Source organism: Polistes dominula, unplaced genomic scaffold (genome assembly GCF_049000335.1).
Source record: "Polistes dominula isolate Pdom_NZ unplaced genomic scaffold, Pdom_raw_medaka contig_20, whole genome shotgun sequence".
Lineage (NCBI taxonomy): Eukaryota > Metazoa > Arthropoda > Insecta > Hymenoptera > Vespidae > Polistes > Polistes dominula.
The window spans coordinates 7,086,464-7,095,688 of record NW_028301147.1 but is presented as its reverse complement, the minus strand read 5'-3'; the positions used below and the strand labels follow the sequence as shown (position 1 = coordinate 7,095,688).

Below are 9,225 nucleotides of genomic sequence, written 5' to 3'. Positions count from 1 at the left end.
ACTAATTTAATCTTATTTTTTACTTTTTTTATATATAGGCTTCTGAGAATGGGGAGATTTTAGCACGAACACATATACTCTGTCTAATTATATTTTTTCTAATATTTTTTCTTTACAAATTCTTCGAAGTAAGCGTTTTTTTTATGTCTTTTTAATAAAGAATGTTATAAAAAGAGTGAGGAAGAGAGTGAGAGTAAAAAAGAATGGGAAAACAAGACATTCAACCTACAGCAATTATTAATATGTATATATATTTTAAGGTATGGCTCGAGTGAAAAACAAAACAAAAACAGCCAAAAACATAAGAGAAACAGCCAGGCATTCGACATTCCTAAGGATAAACAGTAACGTATTTCATTCATCTTTCGACGCTCGACGAATTAAGACCGGTAAAGGTAATTACGCAATAAATTATTTAATAATTTTATTTCTAATGTAATTGCAATACTTTAAAAAGTTTTTAATTACATAGAATGGTATAAAAAACGGTTTATTATTTAGATTACACTTTATTGAGCTTGCTAATACAATAATCATTTAATTTTTTTACGATTTCAAAGAATTTTATCAACAATTTTTAACAGCATTACATACATTGTATACAATTACATCCAAGTTGTTAGACTTAAACAATTGATATTTCTTGAGTTTGCATATGAAAATGCAAAGAAAACGCTATCAAAAAATAATGCATACTTTGATAAATTTTACAAATATTTAATAAATTCTACTTTTAATTAAGTCAATTCTCATAGATTATTATATTTTATTTTTATATTTAACATTAAATATTTATGTGTTTCCTTCAGAAATAATTTACAGGAAATGTTGTATTTTAATCTTTAGTATGTTTCAGTTTATCAGATTATTTATTTATTTCATTTCATACATCTTCATTCTAAGGGTAAGATACCCATCCTGCAGTAATCAATGAAAAATAAACGTAAGTCGATTTTTGGATTATGCATTTTCTCAATAATTATCATTTTTTTATAAAAATTATATTTATAATTTCTTTTTTATTATTGTTTCAGATCATCATGGAAATAGTGCAGTGTAAAAGAAGTGTTTATTTAAATGTATTCACGTTTTGTTAATTAAATTCGTTTCTAAATTCATTTAATTGAATTGATTGTATGCAATGTAGTTGTAGAGTCAGTGTTTGTGCATTATCATCGTCATCCTACGAATAGGATACCCATCGTGCATTTATCAATGAAGATTCGAAGTGAGCATATTCAATAATTTTTAGATATTCTATTATTTTAAACATTACAGATAAAACAATGGATTTTCTTTTTTTTCAAAGTAAAGGAATGAATTCTTCGATGCATCTTCGATGGACCTTCAATGGATTTTTGGTGGTCAGACTACAATATTTGTTGTGAAGTCGGAGTGTTTTGGAGCCATCTCAGAACTTCTGATGATGCTAACTGTTCATGTTTTGTATATATGATAAAGCAGTTAATACTGAGTGAGTAAAAAAATTTAAATTTCCTCTGGTGCTCAATTATGCTGAGGATGGAATCCTAATCAGCACGAACAACTGCTTGTAATTTTTGAAATTTATTATTTACGAGCACATGATTAATATCTTTTCAGGTGTTACTCATGACAATTCTATATTGTATTGTTTATTTTATTAGTTCAGGATAGGTCTTCTTGTTTCCTCGGTTTTATTTATGTAATTAGTAGTTCAAATCAGTTGTTTAGTTTTCTTAGGTATTAAACTTAACGCTCGTTAAATATCACAAAATTAAAAATATATTGTTATTTTATAGTACTAATATTTCATATCCGTCTCGATAATGTTAAATATTATTAAAAATAATCATTAAATCCAGTAGAGTAAGGATTTTGAATTTTTTATTTTCACTTATTTCATTTATCTTACATTAGTTGACAAGTGAAATAACATTTTTAAGATTGATCAGGAATTACTTTTGAATTCTATTAAATTATTCATGTTTTAGTATTATAAGGGTTAGAGAAAATTCGATAAGTGTGTGTATCGATATTTTTTAAAATATCGACGAACGATCTCCTTATAAGTACCGCTCAGGAAATTATTATTATTATTAACTGGCATTAGGAACTCAAAAGTTCATTGCTGCAAATACCAAATCCCGCCATTGTTCCCGTCCCTGAGCGCGATCCTTCTATTCGCGGTCTTCGTATCCTATTTCTTTCAGGTCCCTTCTAATATTATCCTCCCATCTACGTCTCGGTCTACCTAGTGGTCTTTTCCCGTTTGCTATACCTACCAATATTTTGTGCGCCGTTCGGTCCTCCCCCATGCGCACTACGTGACCAGCCCATCTTAATCGGCATGATTTTACGACGTTGATAATGTCCGGTTTGTTGTACAATCGATATACTTAACGTTATCGAGTTTTCTCCATTTGCCCGTTTCCTCATTGCGTTTTGCACCGAAAATTTTACGCAGAACTTTGTTTTTGAAAACCCTAAATTTCTTTTCGTCCCGTAACGTAAGCGACCACGATTCGCAACCATAAAGAACTACCGGCAGGATGATAGTCCTGTATATCCTGATTTTTAATTGCCTAGACAGCAACCGCGAGCTGAATAATTTGTTAACCGAATAAAAACATGAATTTCCTAGATTGTTTCTTTTCTTAAGTTCTTCGTTTATTCCGTTCGTCTGGTTTATGATCAATCCTAAATATATATACCTAAAGTTGCTGACCCGTTCAACAATTTTATCCTGGACGACTAAAGTTCAAGCATTAAGCATATTCTGAACTCTATCAGTGACCATATATTTGGTTTTTTCCACGCTTATTTGCAGTCCCAGATCTTTAGTATTATCTATTAATATTTTTGCGTTATTAATTAATGCCTCTTCATTGTCCCCTAACAAAGCAATATCGTCCGCGTATGTCAACAATTGTGTTGTTCCGTTCAACTATAGACCATCTTTACTTTTCTGCAGTTCTTTGACAGCGAATTCCAGTACTAAATTGAACAAAAGGGGTGACAATGCGTCCCTCTGTTTTAACCCGCTATGGATATTAAAATATTCCGACATTTGGTTACCTAACCTCACTTTACCCCTAGTTTCTTTTAGGCAAAGTTGATCAAGGCTGACCAATTTTCTTGATATCTCCTGTCGTATTAGGATTTCGCGCATTTTTTCTCGTTTTACCGAGTCGTCCGCTTTTTGAAAATCTATATAAAGTTGATGTACCGGCTAATTAAATTCCCATTTTTTCTCTATGATCTGCTGAATAGCAAAAATTTGGTCTGTAGTCAATCTATTTCTCTTAAAACCGTACTAGTAATCTCCTATTATCTCGTCCGCATATGGTACTATCCTAGCTAGTAAGATGTTTGATAGTATTTTGTAACACGTCGGTAAAAGTGAAATATCCCGATAATTATTACAATCCATTTCGTCTCCCTTTTTAAAGATTGGGACTATAATCGACTCTTTCCATTGTTCCGGCAATGTTTTCTTGCTCCATATTAATTTGATTAGCTCAAAAATTTCTTCGATCAATTTATTCCCCCCCCCCATTTTATTAGCTCCGCAGGAATCGAGTCGTTACCCGGTGATTTATGATTTTTTAGTTTTTTAATCGCGCTTTTTTACTTCTAACATCGTTGGTTCACTAACCATAGATTCCGCCGTATGGAACTCGAAATTCTCAGTTTCCCGGTCGTTCTCAGATTCTACATTTAATAACCGATCAAAGTGTTTTTCCACGTGTTCAATATCCCCGTTGTATCCGAAACTAAATTGTTGTTCTCATCTTTCACTAGATCCGTCCTAGCTTGGAATTCCTTTCTGAGTCTATTAATCCCCGCGTACATACCACGGACGTTACTGCATTGGCAATTTTCATCAATTTCCTGAACGTTTTTCTTTAAAAATTATCGCTTCTTGTTTTTAATTAAATTTTGAGTCGCTTGCCTAATATTGTGAAATTGGTCCCGAGTTAGATCCGTGTTTTGGGTCAGCCACGAAATACGCGCTTTGTTTCGAACTTTAACAGCTAACTCGTATTCTTCGTCGAACCATGGTTTGTTTTTGTGCCTTTTGCAAAAACCAACGATAGCTTTCGCTATTTGATCATCGCGTCGCGTATGTTTTCCCATTTTTTATCCGTATTCTCGTCTGCTTCGTCAATTTTCTTTGCCGACGCGAGTCTTTTCGTTACTTCGGCCGCGTACTTTATTCCGTTTTCTCCCTTACTAAATTGTAATTGTACCATCGCCCCTGCAATATGATCAATCTTAATCTTTCATTTATAAACCTAATATCTTTTACCGCGGATAGTATTCTTTTCCTCATCATGAACCCGACGCCGAAACTATAGGTCTCCAACCCCCCATAGTAAAGCGTATACACCCCCGCGTTGACCGAACCTTCCCCAGCCCATCGAGTTTATTGTAGCGCGACGATTTCTACCCCGTACTTCTCGACCTCCCCGACCATCACCTGGAACGCTCCGGGTCTGAACAGGCTTCGCACGTTCCAGGTACCCACTTTAAAGTCCCTTCCGTTTTTTGACTTTACGCGACACGAATTCCCCAAGGTAGTCCCCACCCGGAGATCCGAACGGGGGACTAGTTTACCTCCGGAAAATTTTACTCTAGTAGAATTCATGGCGGTTTTATTTGTTTCTTGATAAAGTCTTTTTACGGAGTGGGGTAATCAGACCTACGCCCAACCCCCGAACAGGAGGGCTAATTCCAAGTCGGCTGTCGGCGACTGCTTATATAATTTATTCGCAGCTAACCTCCGTCCCTATGTAGGACCAAGAGGCCCTTCCTCTATCCGCAACCTGAGGACGCGCTGTGTCGTGATGACTGGGACCCACCCACCCCGGGGACCACTACAAACTAGTTTTCCTTCCCCTTAGCTGGGGGGAACCTGGGGGGTTAACTGGTATGCTAACACAGACCGCTTAGGAAATATGATTGTTTATTTGTCGTTTGTGGTAAAATGAGTATGAGTGGGTGAGAATTTATTGTAGGATTAAAGAGATCGCCTATTTGAACGGAAATGCATATGTGTTTTGTTTGTTAGTCGACACCACTTGTGTCTGTCATCTAATGTTTCGTCGCACCTAAACCTCCCAAACATTCCCAATCCGGAAGTACAGGAAGAATTTAGATTTTTTATGATTCGAAATGGTCCAGAAATTTCAAGAAAGAATGCAAGAAAATGTTAAATGACGATAGAGGTGATGAAAAGGATCAACGGGCTCACATTTGATATTGTATTGTTTTTACGACGAGTGTTTGAGTGTGAAAGAAGACAGTAACAAAGAATTAAGTACCATATCTTCGTTACGTGTATGATGTTAAAAGTAACACAAAACAGAACAAGTTAATTAATTATTCATTTAGACGATTATAAATACTCACTATCTTATTCTATCTCATCTCATTATATCAAATTAGATCTTATTAAACATTATTAAATATAAATAAATAAATTAAAATTATAAAGATACATAATAAATCTTACAGTATTTAATCTCTTAATTTATCTAGAGGTAAATATAATGTTTTTGAAAGAGGTGCAAACTTTTAATTATCACAGATATATATTAATATATTCGCATCTCTAGTTATTTCATCATTTTCTTATTGCTAAGTAGTTTGTAGGATCATTTATGTTATTTCTTATCATACTTTCCAATAATACAATGAATGAAGGTTAATTGAATATTGTTCGTACTTAAAATAAATTTAAAGTTATTCAACATTAGCCATGAGAATAAATTTTAAATTTATAAAATTAAAAGCTGCTTTATATTAATTTTAAAATTTTTATTAATACAGCTTATAACGAAGAGAAATACGAAGAAAAATAGTTGTAAGATTTATAATACGAAATTTAACATTAAGCTTGCTGAGCATGACGAATCGCTCAGGATATTATATCTATGAGATCTTCATAAGTTACCTTAGATATGAAAATTATAGGGTGAGCTAGTATATAGAGTAATTTCATCCTGCTACTAGTAAAAATATGATCGATAATATAATACATATATCGGTAAATTAACAGGGAACCAGAGAGAAAGTTATATTAAAAAACTAATAAGTTATTATACGCAATTGGATTATTTGGATGTGAAAATAGTAATATTTTTTTCAGGATAAACCTAAATTTGTTGTTATATGTTCTTATTTATGCAAATACTTACAAATAGTTTTATTATAAAAAATAGCATTTGTCTTCGGTTACATATAACGGTATTTAGGATGCATAGGATATCTTTATGATATATACAGGTTATGTATAGGTTATTTATTGTATTATATAGTTAACAAATTTATTAAGTCTAATGAGTGCTTTCGCTTTAGTCTTCTGGCTACTTTTTTGAAACAGTTTGTTGTAGATGAATTCGTATGGATTTCGATTCTGATCTTATGTGATTTGAAAAATCATATTATAGAATGTATAATAATAAATAAGTAGAGATTTTTTCGAACTACAAAAATGTACATATGAAATAGAATATATAATGTTAATTGCATATTTCTATATGTCTCCATAAAATGTATAGTTTACATTGTGTGAAAGTATGTATATGTATTGTTACGTGCCAGGAAATTTTCTTTTTATTTTCTAACAATAAGCTAAATATTTTCTTCGTTAAAAGCAATGGTTATAAAACCCAGAATAAAAACTATAAATGAATTACTATTATTTAAAGATGTATTCTGTTATGCTGTTACAATGAAGATTAGCGTGTTGTTAGGTCAAATTATACTGACTGGCTCTTTGATCGTTATTTTTTCGAGATAAGATAAAGATATTGGCGACTTCAGGGACGCTACTACACACTACTATAGCCAAAAAAATAAAAAGTGTGCTAAGTTTGGACAAAATAGGAGGGGTCCTACCTGACCATCATCTGGTGAAGTCATATTTCTGTTTCGTGATCAAGTCTGAATTTCTGTTTTATTAATCAAGTCTTTATTCTGTTTTCGTAAAATCAGTGTATCATTTAATAAGATTGATTGATAACGTAAAAGAATTGTTTATTGCTCCTACCAGCCTAGCTACAGGGGGAAGTTCACTCTTTTCTAATATCGAATCTCGAGTATAGCTTTTGGATGAAGATTGACCAAAACTAGAGGGAACAACATTTCTAATCGTGTAAAGGGATAGAAATTAACGTTATTTCAGACCAAGAGCCGGAAAAAACTTTAATCTCGCTATTTTTTATTATTATTTATTTGATTTATTAAAATATTTTAATGTTGATTTCCAACGAATATAATTTTTATATTAACGACTAAAAAATTATTTAAATGCCTTAAACTCACATTTTACGATTTGAAAACTAAAGTTATATATCTCACGATACGACGTGATCGACTATAAAAAAAAAAGGAAAGGTGCATGTGGACGACATTCAGCTCGATAGTCGATAAACTTGCCGCCAGCTGAATGATCATCGATAATATACAAAGAAGAATGATGCATATCTTTTGATTGTACCAGTTATTGAGCATGTTTCTTTCTTTTTTTTTGTCTTGCTCTTCTCCTTTTTACGTTGCTTTTTAAAATTACAATTTTTGTATATCTTATTTTTGTGTTCAATCAATAATCTTAAAAGTAACATATTTATAGAGTCATGCGGGTACTCTACATAATTTTAATAACTACTTATTTTATTTAACACAAGATAAATTCGTTTTAGTTTCGAGTTTTTATCAAAGTCGAATACATCAACTAAAAAAATTTAAATATTTATTAAAAGTAGTAATTAACATTGCAAATTGAAAAATGAGTCCAGCGAAACATTGTAAAAGTTCACGTTATAATATACAAATATGACAACTATTATAAATCGAAAGACTTCGATTGTAACGATAATAGGAGTAACGTAATTTTTTCTTTTAATTAGATAAATTATATAAGCATGTTTAATAATAAGATTACGATTTGGCTCAATATTTTCGATTTCCAAAAGTTTCTGTTTCAATGTTCAAAAATATTTATCGTGTTAATATATTTTAAGTATTTTATTAATTCAAAAGTTCATATTTGTTACGCATTAAACCAGCATTAAAGGGGCCAAACATACTTTAAGTTATTTTGAGTTTTATTTTATCACCTTATCTTTTCGTGGTTCAGTTGCTTTTTTAATCAACTGAATATTGATTACCGACAAGTATCAATGTATGTATAATATTTATGTGTGCTTTCGTGCATATACATACATGCGCAGATATAGATATATGTGATAACGATGGAAATTATTTGACTAGTTATCACAAAGTGTAACACGAAAATATTAACAGGATAAACTGAACTATTGAGAACTGACCACTAGGCGTGGCTTAAAAGACATGGCTACGTGTGCAACCAAAGAGTTTACCCATTAAGTTTTCATTGAGTTAGTGTGTTTTTTTAGTTTATTATTATTTTTTTTTATTTATTTAATAGCATTTCAACAACGTTATCATTTATAAAGCACATTTCATTACTTTTATCAGGTGCAATATTTTCTACATTCACCAAACTACAATTTTTACTAATGTTTTTCTTTTTCTCAATAGCTTTTTTTTTAAACTCCGATTAACTTGACGTTGACGCCGTGCCTCTTTATTTTTTTAAACATCTTTTGATACTTTGCGATTCATTTAATTACACGAAGGAACACTTGTTTTTTTTAAAGTCATCTTTTTGGATATTACATCTGTAAAAATTATTAAAAAGTAATTTTATTTAAGTGGCACTCTCATGTATCTTTAATTTAAGGTTAAACATAGTCAACTTACCTGGTAAAACAAAATCATTTCTTTCAAAATGTAACGAACACACTGTCATGTGAGGGTTTATATTTGTTAATTTTAAAGTACGCTGCCAAGCTTTAAACCTATCTATTTTTTCTTTTTTTCCGAATAAATTTTCGATATAAACAAAACTGCTGCCTGGTTTAGGTATAGTATGAAAGCTTATTTCTAAATTTTCATGTGATTTACTACCACAACAATTTACAGCACAATAAACTCGACTTTTATTTTTGTACGAGGCGTTAATTTAATAACTTTCATCGCAATTAACAATTTTTTATTTAATTTTTAATTTAATTCGAAGTGACTATTACATACAATTGTGTATTAAAGTGCACACTAAAACTAGTACTATCTTTAGCCACCAGACGCCGTGACCAAGGTGGTCAGTTATCAATACTTTACAGTAACACATATTATACGATCCGAAATGATCGT

General features: G+C 31.5%; 1 long non-coding RNA gene across 1 annotated transcript; it reads left to right on the top strand.

Annotated features, from left to right (window-relative positions):
• The first annotated feature begins 285 nt into the window (after nt 1-285).
• LOC149030965 (uncharacterized) lies at nt 286-1,770 on the top strand. Its single transcript, XR_016178147.1, has 4 exons — nt 286-395; nt 847-943; nt 1,035-1,228; nt 1,310-1,770. It is a non-coding gene; the product is annotated as an uncharacterized LOC149030965 (long non-coding RNA).
• Nucleotides 1,771-9,225: the final 7,455 nt, after the last annotated feature.